The sequence below is a fragment of the Oryctolagus cuniculus genome, chromosome 11 (genome assembly GCF_964237555.1).
Source record: "Oryctolagus cuniculus chromosome 11, mOryCun1.1, whole genome shotgun sequence".
Taxonomy (NCBI): Eukaryota; Metazoa; Chordata; class Mammalia; order Lagomorpha; family Leporidae; genus Oryctolagus; species Oryctolagus cuniculus.
The window spans coordinates 8,203,703-8,217,774 of NC_091442.1; the positions used below are offsets into that span (position 1 = coordinate 8,203,703).

The 14,072-nt window shown below is 48.3% G+C and overlaps 1 protein-coding gene across 8 annotated transcripts in view; it reads right to left on the reverse strand.

Moving 5' to 3' along the window:
* Nucleotides 1–14,072, reverse strand: part of TSHZ2 (teashirt zinc finger homeobox 2) — a 478,036-nt gene that overhangs the window by 319,886 nt on the left and 144,078 nt on the right. The window lies entirely within an intron of this gene.

Here is a 14,072-nt window from a genome sequence, read left to right on the forward strand (position 1 = left end):
ATAAATAAATAAAATCTTAAAAAGAAATCACAGGTACCTTCACAAAACATTACAGTTGTTATAGAGATAATAAAATATAACTGACACCATGATTTCAAAATTATACTAGTTATGCCACACCCCCACTAGATAGATAATGTGTTAACGTACAACTACATCAAAAATTTTTTAAAGAATGTTTTAGTAATTGCATTACTATCTAATTGGGAATTTTGATAGTATTTTCTATTTGTATTTCGCATGCTTGGAAACAGTTTCCTGAGAAGGCGTCCGCGGGCCTCGGCAGCTCACCATGGGACTGGTTCTGCAGCCGAGAACCACTGCCGGAACACACGCTGGGAGAGAGCTCCAGGAGGGACAGCAGGCCACGGGCGTCAGCTGGCGACTGCGCGATAGAAACAGCCAAGGGAGCACTCACAAAGCGCTGCCACGTGCCAGGCACCATTCTAAAAGCTTCACACATATCCAACGTACTTATTCTTTTTGTGAATGTTTGTTTATTTTCATCACTTGCATGTGAGAGAGAGAGAGAGTCTTCCATCTACTGGTTCCCTCCCAAATTGCCCGAAATAGTTGGGACTGGGCCAGGCTGAAGCCGGGAACCAGAACTCCATCCAGGCCTCCCACGGGCTGGCAGGAGTCCAGGCACTCGGGCCATCTTGTGCTGCCTCCAAGGCTGCGCTGGCAGGAGGCTGGGTTGGAAGTGGATACAGGATGCAGTCACTACAAATGGCGGCTGAATCCGCTGCACCACACCGCCTCCTCTAAATTCACTTCATCTTTGTAAGCCCCGCGTGAGGTTCGTCTTCTTCCGACCTCCCACTTTACAAGGGAGGAGGTCGGGGCTCAGGCAGGGTGTGTGACATCCCTGAGGTCACCCATCTGGCAGGTGGAAGAAACGAAGTCGAACCCAGGGGGACTTCTGCCATCTGCTTCCTCCTTCACAACATTGCTACTGCCACCACACTGGCGACAGTGCACACCGGTGCTTTCTACACAGAACCCACTTCCTCCTCAAGGGAGCCCTGCGAGAGAAGTACCACGATGATTATCGCCCTCCCTTCTGTTTGTTTGTGTTTTTTAATATTTATTTATTCACTTGAAAGGCAGAGTTACAGAGAGAGAGAGAGAGAACCTTCCATTGGCTGGTTCACTCCCCAGCCACAACAGCTGGGGCTGGGCCAGGCTGAAGCCAGAAACCAGGAGCTTCTTCCAGGTCTCCCACATGGGTGGTAGGGGCCAACCACTTGGGCCATCTTCCACAGCTTTCCTAGTTGTATCAGCAAGGAGTTGGATTGGAAGTGGAGCAGCCAAGACATGAACCGGTGCCCACATGGGATGCCAGCATCGTAGGCTGGTACACAGCGCCAGTCCCCACCCCCCTTTTAAGATGAGAAAACTGAGATTAAAAGGACGTTGGATAAATGGCCTGCAGTGATTGTAAGCAAAGGTATAGCAAGCTAAAAACCCAACTCACTGCCAGCTTTTGTAATTAAAGCTTTATTGGCACCCAACTGTTTGCACATTGTTGATGGCTACTTTCACACAGCAACCAGAGGCAAAAGTGAGCAGTTGTCCCAGAGGTTGAGTGGCCTGCAAAACCTAAAATTGTTACTGCCTGGCCTGATACAAAGTTTGCTGATCTCCATCTTAACTACCACATATTAATCCAGTGTCCCAGCTGTGCCTGTCATGACTAACTGGCCATGTGGCTCTGAGAAAAGTCATTCCAATCCCATTATCACTAGCTGCAAAGTGGGCATCAGGGGTGGCCGTTAAGACAAAATGCATGGACAGATTTGAGCACAGTTCCCTGCATGCTACAAAGGTGCAGGAAATTTCAGTTGCTATTATTACTATCATTATCATCTGAATCCATAATTAGGACCTCACATCATATTCTAAAGAGTTCAACCATCAGCAAAGCCATGCAGGCAATTCTTCGTCATGTCAACCCACAGAGGGAACTAGTTTTGCATTTATGTAGTTATTCAAAAATGTAAATCTGCCTCTCGTATTAGGACAACTCGCAAGCAAACCAAATCACTGATCAATGACCTCAGCCCTCCAGGGGCTTCGATACTTTCCAAGCAGTTCCGTCATTGTAGGTGAAACTCGGCTTCCAAATGGATTCAAGTGCCTGGGACTCAACCTAGGTCACCTAGCACCCACGGAGCCGCAACCTGATTCCGAGGAGCAGGAGGTTCTGACCAGGGGAAGGCGCACCATCAAGCAGCAGAGCTCCCTGGTGGGTGAGGAAGGGCTCCCCGCCCCCTCGAGGGAAGAATCGAATGACAGCAAATGGGTTTTCTCGAAGTCAAGGATGCCAGCCCTATTCCCCGCCTGCAGCTTCCTAGGGGAAACACTGGCTGATGCTGAAACGGAGTTGTCTTCCCCAAGCTCTGTCAACAGAGGCAAAGAGAAAATTAAGATGATTACACATGTTTAGGGGAAATTAGAGTGTTTTGGCTTCAAGTTTGCTTTCTCTATCAACCATATTAGGCATGCTATTACTCAGCACTCTATTTGGCCTGGAAGGTGGTGCTTAACATGGAGAATCCTTTTTATAAGCTTCTTTTCAAAAAAACTAAGGCAGTGGAGTAATTCGTTGGGTTAGGAGCACAGCCTTGGAGTCAGGCTTGCGTGGGCTCAAAACCCAGCCCCTTCATGCCAAGCTCTGGCCCTGCACAAATAAACACTCCATTCCTCCTAGCTTCAGCTCCCGGAGTCAGGAAATGGGATGAGCTTGTAGGATGGGTCCAGCCCTCCAGCCCTCCCTCTGTCTATGCCCTTTGCCAACTAACTTCACGATGCCCTTGCTTCTGCTGTGGGGTTTGGCACGAGATGTGCTGTCTGTCGGGATATCAGCAAGTGCGATGCAGACAGAAGCGGAAGAAATACTTGAGTGGGCTTTTCCCTACTCTGCTCCTGCCATGTGTGTCATAAGTGAAGGGCCAAGCTGGCGGCATGAGCGATGCATGCCATGGGGCCAAGTTCATCCTCATTAAGTCTGTCCTAGGTCAGTCAACAGAGAGCCAATCCCCACAACTATTAGTGAGCCCAGCCCAGCTCAACAGAATGTCCCAGCTTACCCGGATGCTAACCAGTGATTTATGAATGGAGCGAACTCAGTCCAGGGCAGCCCAACCCAGTTCAGCTGGACACCACAGACCAACTGGTTACTGTTGTGAGTCACTGAGGTTTGTGATATTTGCTACATAGTAAGTTCTCACCGGTGTAAAACTCACAGAGATGGCAAGATTCACTCTCACTGCACAGAAGTTGTGCTGAGGAATCAGTGAGACAACAGCTAGTGTGGCTCTAGCACAGAGCGGTATCTAATGTGCAGAAGTGGTTGGGGCGCTGAGGTTGTGCCTGCAGTGGGACATCTTTGAGAGGTGCTCTTCTGCGCTTTGCCTCTAAGCCTTTCACAGTTACCCGTTGCGCTCACCGCCTCAGGGATGGGACGCAACAGAGTAGAAAGCAGACGTACCCTGCACTTCCTCCCGGCTTTTATCTCCACAATACTGAACCCCTAGGGAACCTTAGAGGATGCAGAACAGAAAAAAAAAAATGGAAATGGGTTTGGCCAGAGCTTGGAGTTGAGAGTAGGTCTTCCTTCTCCATCCTTACCCCAGTCCCTGATAAAAAAGAAATTCCACTTGGGCAGGGGTGGGGCGCGGATGGAGAAGAGGAAGAAGGAAAACTGCCCAGGTGACAGCAGCCAGCGCACAGGGGATTGATGTCTGTGCTGTGTTAGGCAGGCGCAAGGCCAGAGGCAGCTGCGTAGGAAGGGGTCTGTGCTGCAGGCTCCGCCCGTGTGCCACCATGAGCACCACGGCCACTGTGATGGACAGGCCATGCTGACCCAGCGGGCTGTCGGTTGTTCCAAAGACTTGGCCCTCTCTCCCCTCCAGACCCTCGGGCTGGCAAACTACTTGGACCCCTGGTTGAACTTTAGGGGAAAAGACCCCGGAATAGATGGCAGCTAAAGTGCTCCGCTCCCGTTGCTGAAAGTAGAATTCGCTCTAAGACTAGAAGATCAGGACGATGTTCCTTAGAGATCTAAGCCTCATCTCACTGAGCTGCTGCTGCTGTTGTAGTAGTAGTGGTTGGTGATGGGGAAGCAACAGCCCGGAGGTCCAAATACTGCCTGTATCGATGAGAGGAGTGGAGGAATTTTTGGAGCTAACTTAGATGACATTCTAAGTAACATTTAACAATGGATGAGCTCATCTCCGATACACCATGTGCTGGGAGAGAGAGAAGAGAGATAATGAGAGTCAGGACAGACTCCACTGTCCCCACATAACGACTGTGGCTTCCCCCAGACACTTAGAGAAGCCCCTTCTGCAGTGCTCGCACCCTGGCTGTCTTTCCTGGCTGTGTCTGGCCAGGAAATGAATGTGTGCAGGCACTTTAAAAACTGTTACCAGCTTTTAAAAATCAGGATATATCTGTCCTGCAATAAAATAAGCCCAGATCCCCTGGCTTCCTCTGAAAAGAAGAAATGGAAAACAAATCAACATCCCCTCGGTAACAGTAAACTGGGACTGGCAGCACTTGCCCCCTCTCCTCGGTGTGTTCTTCAGTTTGCCGCAAGCCCCACTGCTCCCTGCAGTCTCACCAATTACAGGTGCAATATCAAGTGGCTGTTATCTCTATTCTCCTTGAGTCTCTTTTGGGAGATTAAAACTTCTCTGTACCCAGAATGCTCTTGAAAGTCGAAAAATAAAAACTAGACAAAGAGGACTGTGTATTTCTTACTCATTCCCTTGCTTACTTTTCCTGACTAGATTTTGGGCATTGATGTTGGAGCCCTTAATCTAACCCTCAGAGTGATTCAGTAATGGGGTGTGTATGATTTCCAATGGGAGACAACTGGAGACAGACTCTATTCTTTTTTTTTTCTTTTGACAGGCAGAGTGGACAGTGAGAGAGAGAGACAGAGAGAAAGGTCTTCCTTTGCCGTTGGTTCACCCTCCAATGGCCGCCGCGGCCGGCGCGCTGTGGCCGGCGCATTGCACGGATCCGAAGCCAGGAGCCAGGTGCTTCTCCTGGTCTCCCATGCAGGTGCAGGGCCCAAGGACTTGGGCCATCCTCCACTGCACTCCCTGGCCACAGCAGAGGGCTGGCCTGGAAGAAGGGCAACCGGGACAGAATCCGGCACCCCGACCGGGACTAGAACCCGGTGTGCCGGCGCCGCAAGGCGGAGGATTAGCCTAGTGAGCCACGGCGCCGGCCAGACTCTATTCTTTTCACAACACCTTCCCTTTTTCTACACACACACACACACACACACACAGTGTGTACAACAGAGGGAGAAACATTTCAAAATCCTCTTGTAAACAATACTGATTTTGTCTGAAATATTTTTAATTTCCCCCTCCTCAACAGAAATATTTGGTTTCGAAGAGTCCTGCTATTTGCCGGAGAGAAAAGTGTGTCCCTGGAACTTCAGGAGATGTGGAGAAGACAGGAAAAATGTTGTGGCAAACAGGGAAAAAGAGAGACCATGTGCGAAGAAGAACTATTTGTATCGAGGATCGTGAGAAAGTAAGTGCATCCTGACAATTTTGTACATCTCCCCTGATCTCGCTGTCACTGATGAAGCCCACAGGAGAGCGGTAAATGTGCCGAGAAGTCTCGATTTCACTTATCTGGCAAATTATGCAACTCAGGGCTTGATAGCACTTGGCAAAATACAAATGTATTTGAATGGAATTCAAATTGTTGCTCTTCGCCTAAGACACAGGTAATATCACCAGGGGTCCTGTCTTTGGGTTTTTATAAGAGGTAAGAGTTTAAGTAATAGTAGCAGTATTACAAAATTACCTTTAAACACTGAAAACATTTTTACTTTGTTACAGGGTGTAATTTCCACTTTTTCCCTCTAATGGCTCATATACAGAAAATGATACACTAATGCAATTTTTCAAATTTAGTTCCCTTTTTTTGTGTTCTAAAATTATATGTTCTCGTCATTTGCCCTGTTTGTCAGTCTCCAGAATCCATTTATTTCCTAGTTCTTACAGTTCCATAATTTATCTTCTTGTCACAGAACTTTCATAAACTTTTTTTAAAGATACAAAATAGTTGCAATAAACTCTGACAAAAATGCTTCCAGTTCAACTTTTGAAATCTTTCAATTATGTTTTGAACGATTATCATACTTTCTAGTGTTGCTGCGCTGTGAAATCTATGTGGAGTGACATCTTACCCGGTTAGGGAGAGAAATTACTTGAAAGGAGACCCACTTCAAACTGTTTCTATTTCTTTACCTTTTCACTTTTAAGCCTACAGATTTATATTCATGTTCACTTCACATAGAGAAGGGGAAAAAGAAATGATTAAATCAACGTTGGGCCTGCAGTGGAGAGAAACATCCTCAGGTCAAACGCCAATGACCCAAGGAGGACGTGGGGTGGGGGAGCTCACGCCATTTGAGCCTTTGGATAAAAGAGGGTGAACCAAGGAGAAATCTGCAATTCCAGGTTCTTGGTAAAAAACAAAGTACAACACAGCAGCCTCACCCAATCAGAAATGCTTGTTACTATATCGGCAGCCACTCGGCTACTCCTGCATTGTCACTGGAGGACAATGACAATGCAGTGGTTTGGGTGGCTCCTGATGGTCTACTGGGATCAATCATGGTCCCCAAGATGGTGGTGTCCAGAGGGACTATGGACCTCTGACAGGTGGGGCCCAGCGGGAGGTCCTTGGATCAGCTGGAATGAGCCTTGAAAGAGACTGTTGGACTGCAGTCTCTCCCTGATTCTTGTTTGAGCTGGAACCACTGGGCTGCTCCTGACTTGCTGTCCATGCCTGGAGGCTAGGAAGTCTAGGGGTGGCTCCCATCACAGAGCCCAGGTGCACCACGCCATGTGGATTCTGAACCTTCGAGCCTGTGAGTTTTATAAACCTCTTTTCTTCCTTTAGTAGCTTGTGTCTGGCTTCTTATTATAGTGATGAGATGATAAGTTAATACAGTCAATAGTCAAGCAAGCTTACCCCTGACACTGAAGGTATGAAATAAAGTGACGAAGCCCGAGCCCTGTACCCATCAACATAAACACCAAGTGAGCCACATATGCAATGTCACACTGTCCAGCAGTCCCCAAAACTCAATGTTGACATATATCAGTCAACCCCATCTCATCCAATATGCTACTATTTTAACAATAACCCAACAAATTATTATTGAGCCTTTTCACATTTTTGAAAAATTCTACATCTTTATAATTCTGAGCATATTTGAGATGCACATCATATCTCAATTGGGATTAGCTGCATTTCAAGTGGTCAGTAGTCACCATGGCTCATGGCTACCATATTGGGCAGCATAGCCATGCACCTTTGCCCCTAGACCGGATTTTGGGCTCCTGAGAAGAGCTCTTACTAAACGTGACCCCTGTTCGCACAGCAGTGGTCCCTATTTGTTACAGTGCCCCCCATCGCTGTGTCTCTCCCTTGCTTCTGGAGTCCATGACAACCGGCCAGAAATCCATTGTCCCCGTTGCTGTAACACCAACTCTGGGGGACACAGCAGGTGCTCAATAAGTAAATGTGCTAGTGAGGAAATGAATGAGTGTGTGCATTAGCTTTTGTGGAAGGAGGAAGAGTGAGGAGTGGAGCCCTTATACCTCCTTGATGCCCGTAACCTGTCACCAACTGATGCTGGCTACGAAAAGTCCGTCACTCTTGCCTCAACACTCCACCGGTCCTCTTGCTTCATGAATAACTTCTGCCTGAAGGTCAGACAAAATTTAGAGCTTTTCTGAGACCCCCCCCCCCCCCTTTCACCTGCTCTGTGCCAGCTTCCTCACACTCTCACTGGTGTTTCCCGAGGCCACTCCCTCAGTAAGTCAGCAGGACCCAAACCTCTGCCCCAGGCTCTGCTTCCAGTGGACCTTCTCTCCCCCACCTTCCCCTCCTCTCCCTCCTCCTCTTACTTCTTCTCTCCCCATCATTGTCATATTTTAACTTTTCTTTCCCTATCCCTTAACACTTAGGTCCATCTATTTCTGACAGAATCTCTCCCAAATGTCTTTGTTTGCTAACCCCCAAATGATCAAAACACTGCTGGCTAAGAAACACTTGCCCGTCCAGCAGAAATCTTCAAAGGCATTTGAATATTTATGTAAGTATTTATTTTACCCAGGAATGTACCAGCGAATTCTCTGAGCATGCTGATCAAAAAGTAGTCATCAACCGCCAAATCCATTATTGCACAATTCTACAATTCTGTGTGACAAGGGAGATGGTAATTCCATCACTCCTCCGTGTGGCCTGACTGTTGCATGATTGGGACGTGAGTTCATGCAAACACATTCATCTCACACTGGACACTTGGCTGCCATTTCAGCCTTGCAGTAATGGAGAAACAAGTAGATGGAAGGAAATCTTGGGAAGATGTGGGATTAAGCAGAGAGAAATATACTGGATTTGTCTATTGCTTGGTTGAAAGCTGAGAACAAAGAGTAATTTAGAATCCCAGTGGTGCCTTGAAGGAATTTGTTTAATTTTTTGTCATAATTATGGTTTTTAAAACATGATCGTTACCAGCTCATGCTCCCAAATGACTGGCCCATGCTGGGAACTAAGCCCAGGACCTTCGTACCTGCTGCTCTTTTTCCTGGAAACTCTGCTCTTCTAATTATAGGAATGGCTCCCACCTTCCCCTTGGTTCTCAGCTTAATCTAAAATCATTTTCTTCTCTCAAACACACAGTCCTGCTGTTTCTGCTTTATTGACCTGGGCTGATCCTCCTGTCTGTTGTCCTACTGTCAGTCAGTCTCCACTCACCAGAGAGGACCGCCCACTGTCACCCCTGTTCACTTCCAGATGCCCAGTGCCCAGGACTGTGCCTGACACATTGTAGACACTTGGTGATTGATTATTTGTCAAACAGACAGATGATCCAAATCACTTTCCCTAACTGCAAGTCACTCTTGGTAAGATGTGTTCCTAAATCTTTTGAAGGCACTGATAGCACTGGCCAAAAGTCTTCAAACAGAGCTTCCTGGAGGTAATGGACACATGTCTGTGTCCCTGCAAAATTCCTACGTTGTAATCCCAACTCGCAATGGGATAAGACCTGGAGCCTTTGGGAAGTACCTGGGTCAAAAGGGCGAAGCCCTCGTGATGAGATTAGTACCCTACAGGAAGACCCGTGAAGCACATAAAACAAGATCCTAGAAATGCTATCTAAGGATTGACCAGTGACCTTGGCTGTGAGTGCCGGCAACTCCCTGGGCAGGAGCCTGGCCTTGGGCCATAGTCTGTTTTGCCCAGCTTTCCGGCAAGAACCGGAGAAATGCTCATCCCAGCGGGGAGGGGAAAAGTGAGATGCACAGCGCTTCTGTGTGGGGAGCAACCCGGACTAGACTAAGTTACTGGAATTAAGACTTATTCTATGCATCTGCTCTCCCACAATATGGCGCTGGGAGAGGAGGAAACAGCTTCTACCCAGCTGCCTCCAGTTCAACCAATAAACAGCAGGACTTGCTCCTGATTGGAGGAGAGCAGCGTACTCGGCGTGTGGGCAGCCGAGTTGGGATTGGCAGAGGAGGACTATAAAGGAGGAGAGAGACGGCATGCACCAGGAACATCTAAGAAGGAACATCTAAGGGGAACATCTGAGGGAACACCTGTGCAGCCCCCGAGAGAGCCGGCCGGCGGTGTGCCGCTCCCCTGCGGAAGTGGGGAATGTGGCAGGGGGAACCGCCCTTCCACGGAGGTGGAAGGGACAGTAGCCAACCCGGGAAGAACCAGCAGCAAACCCGGGGAGGGCCGAGCAGACGAAAGAACAGCGCAGGGTCCTGTGTCGTTCCTCCACGAAGACGGGGAGCGACACTTCTGCCCTCTGGGGTGGTGGCTACAGAAGAGGGTGGCTGCTTTTTCCTGCCTTGAGAGAGCTGGATCTGCGGTGGCCAAGCCGGAGCTTGGAGAAAAGATGGAGGGGGGGACAGACAACCTGAAACTCTTCACCACACTTGTCCTCTGTCCTCTTGAAGATACTTTAGGAGTGTGTGTGTGTGTGTGTGTGTGTACTTATCCAAGGGGTCTTCACAATGTTCATGGAGCATACAGATTGTGAAAATGTATGAATTTCAAAATTATTTTTTATTCCATTTGCCACGCATTTTTGAAGTATCCTCGTATCTTACCCTCAAAAGCCTGATTTTGACAACAGCAGGGTCTGTGCTTCCTGTCTACTTATTCATGTATTAATTCAATCACCAACAAGCCTCTACCGCCCACCTTGTCTGCTGGAGGTACTCGGATGGGTTTGGTTTTCCTATTACTGGGAAGTCTGACGGTCACTGTGAGGCATTAGAAAGCAGAATTGCACCCCTTCAGGGACCTACACAACAAATGAGCACCTCTTGGGAGCAAGTTTTATTCACAGGCTGACGGCTGTGTGTCCACACACAGAAATGAAAATGATCAGGAAACAGCCAGTCGTCTACACGGATGGCTTCCCGGCTGATGGAGTTCCCACTCTGATGGGGAAGACCAGCTTTAGTCAAACAGTCACATGGAGAAAGTGAAGCTGCAGTTCCGATCGGTACTACAAAGAAAAGGCAGATGGCTCAAATGAGCAGACTGGGAAGGGAACGGCCCATTGTGGGGGCCAGAGGAGGTTCCCTGAGGACAAGGATTTGAGCAATGTTCTCATGGACTAGCAAAAGTCAACAGGGAGAAAGCAGGCATGGGATTGGGGGTCAAGCAATGAAAAGACATTGCAGGACCCCTGGGGTCTACAGCTGCAGGGGGCCCTATTCACATTGTGTTCTCCGTGGTCAGTGTCCCTGAAACTGTACAAGAGGCCTTGAGACCAGCTGGGCAAACAGCGAGTGCACTGACCCTGGCGGGAGAGCCAGAAATAGAATCCCGGGGGCGCATATGGAATTGAGGGATGAGGACTGAGCTGAAGCAGGTGGAGTGAGAAAAGCACTCGGACATCCAGAAAGGCAGCCTCCGGGAAACCGACAGCATGCTCACCTTCAAGAGGCTGACACTGAAGAGGGGAGCTCAGGCTGTGTCTGCCTGAGCAGCAGTTACCGGGTGTGCACACAGCCCAACACTAGGGGAGCACCTGTTCCTCCTTCCACGTGCATTCTCTTTTACCATTTTGAAGAAACATCAAAATCAATGTGATATACTGTATTGTAATCTATTTTTTCACACACATAACTTTTATTTAATAAATAAAATTTCAAAAGTACAACTTTTGGATTATAGCAGTTTTCCCCCCCCATAACCACCCTCCCACCTGCAAACCATCCCATCTCCTACTCCTTCTCCCATCCCAGTCTTAAGATTCATTTTTAATTATCTTTATATACAGAGTAATATAATAAGTAAAGATTTCAACAGATTGCACCCACACAGACACACAAAGTATAAAGTACTGTTTGAATACTAGTTTTATTGTTAATTCTCACAGTACAACACATTAAGGACAGAGGTCCTACATGGGGAGTAAGAGCACAGTGACTCCAGTTGTTGATTTAACAATTGACACTCTTATTTACGGGATCAGTAATCACCCGAGGCTCTTGTCATGAGCTGCCAAGGCTATGGAAACCTCTTGAGTTCACAAACTCTGACATTATTTAGACAAAGCCATAATCAAAGTGGAAGTTCTCTCCTCCCTTCAGAGAAAGGTACCTCCTTCTATGATGGCCCCTTCTTTCAACCGGGATCTCACTCACAGAGATCTTTCATTTAGGCCATTTTTTGCCACAGTGTCTTGGCTTTCCATGCCTGAGAATTTCTCATGGGCTTTTTAGCCAGATCTGAATGCCTTAAGGGCTGATTCTGAGACCAGAGTGCTGTTTAGGGTATTTGTCATTCTATGAGTCTGTTGTGTATCCCACTTCCCATGTCGGGTGGTAATATAATCTATTAATAGTAATAGTTTATTGATGCAGAGGGAATCGGCAGTTCTGGTAAGAACCATTAAAGACAGGTATCATTACGTTCATGTTAGGGACGAGAAAGCTGAGATTATAGGAAGAGGAAGAATGCCACTCAAGGCAGATCCAAAAGCAACGCCTGCCTCACAACAGCTCAGTGTCCTTGACTAGAACAATAGTAGCCCACTGGGTTTCCACAGCTAGATTGGGTCACTCGTCCCTTCCACACATATTTACTTGGTCTCTCGTTCTTTCATTCGAAATGAATCTGCAGTCCTTTATGTTGATCCTCAAGGGCCTGCTCATCTGCCTCCAGCACCTTCCCTTCAGAGCTCCTCTCCCGTTGCCACTCACCTCCCACCCTGCCGCCTTCCCCGTGCCATCGACAGCCTGCGCACAAGCCTCTCCCCGCCCAGCGCCTGCCTCCTCTCCTTCCATCCCTTCCTTCTGCTCACATGTCACCTCCCTGATGACCTCGGGCAAATGCCTGCCCCCCATCTCCCCATCCCCCCATCCCACTCTCATCCTCAATCCCTTTGCCCTGCATTGCTTTCCTGCCATCAAAGAGCACCTACAGTTCTGTCACACGTGCACGGCTTCCCTCTGCTCCAAAAAGTGAGATCCACGAGGGTGCAAAACTGGCTCCTGTCCCCACTCCCAGCACAGTTTCTGACACAGAGGAGAGCCTTCCTAAGTATTTGCTGAAGGAATGAATGAATGAGGAAGCCTAACATGGTAATGAGGACATCCCAATGCATAAGCATTGACCCCTGAGAATTATTTCCTGCATGCAAGAAAGACACTGGGTGAAGCCAGGCTTCTTCCTGCCTCCCAGATCCACACCCAGAAGGGCTCGGCAGGAGCCCAGCCTCAGTCACTCTTGCTGAGTGCACCTCCGCATCACACTTGCTTCTGAAGTCACTGGAGCCCAGCAAATGCACACCCCAGGCACAAGATAATTGAAGCGGAAGGCCCAGACCATCACGTCTCTCTTTGGCCAGCTCCTCTCTGGGGGTGTTCTGTGGACATGAGGTTTGTGTGCAAACCCCAGAGACTGTGCCTGTCTGGGCACGAGCAGCCATTTTTAGGGAGAACCCAAACAGCAAGAAGAGGTGACACCACAGTATTTTCACTGACGCGTCCGTTGTGCACCCAAACTTCCTAATGCACTGACAAAGGTGCCCAGCTGACCAGACTGCTGCCCACACGGCAGCGGTAGTGCTGCTTGCTGACTGCTGGCTGTATGCAGAACACACACCCACCAGGCGGCATTATTAGCATTTCTCCCTTCTGGGTGAGGACCCCGAGTTAAGACGATGTGATGTGTCTGCGGCCCGGCAGCTAGGGGGGCTCAAGGCCAGACACAAACACAGCCATGGCTCCCAGGCCTGGATTCTGAGCACTCATGGGAAGCTGCCCCTTCCCTGGGTGTCCTGTGTACTCCTGGCCATGAACGACATGGAAGTAAGTTTGAACAATCCCAGGCATAAATGAACAAGACAGCAGAGGTGGGTATTTGGCAGAGCGCATGCGCTCACTCTTGAGCGCTCTCTCTCTCTCTGTCTCTCGCTCTCTCTCTCTCTCCGAGTAAATGAAAATTAATAAATAAACATTTACAAAAGAAATGTGTACGGATCTTCTGCTTTATTTCATGTGGTGAGTCTGGTGTCAGAGAGCCCAGGGTGACCGAGAACCATGGAATCTGTTTATGCCGGGATCCTTGCAAGGATCAGACACTACTGGGGGAGGCAACCCTGCACGAAGACAAGCACTTACTAGTCTGTGTTCACAACAGAAGCCTAGGGTATTGCATGCTTATCCTAGAGGGGTTCATCTGCTCGTAGGAACTGCCAGGGTTTGTTGTTGTTCAAAGACACACCCAGAGTCCATCCCAGGGCATCTTTTTTGGAGTCTTAAGGCACATTCTGGGCACAGAAGAATTTTTATATGCCTCTCAGATATTCTGAGCCTCTCTTTAGGACTTCTAAACAGTTATATTTACCTAGAGACTCCTATTATCTGAGTGTAGCAAAAATATGCACAGCCCAGTCGGACACACGCCAGCAAACAGAATAGGCAGGCAGCAATCAGGTAAATTTGAGACACATGAGTGGCTTATAAATAAACATTCAATACGCCAAACAGAGA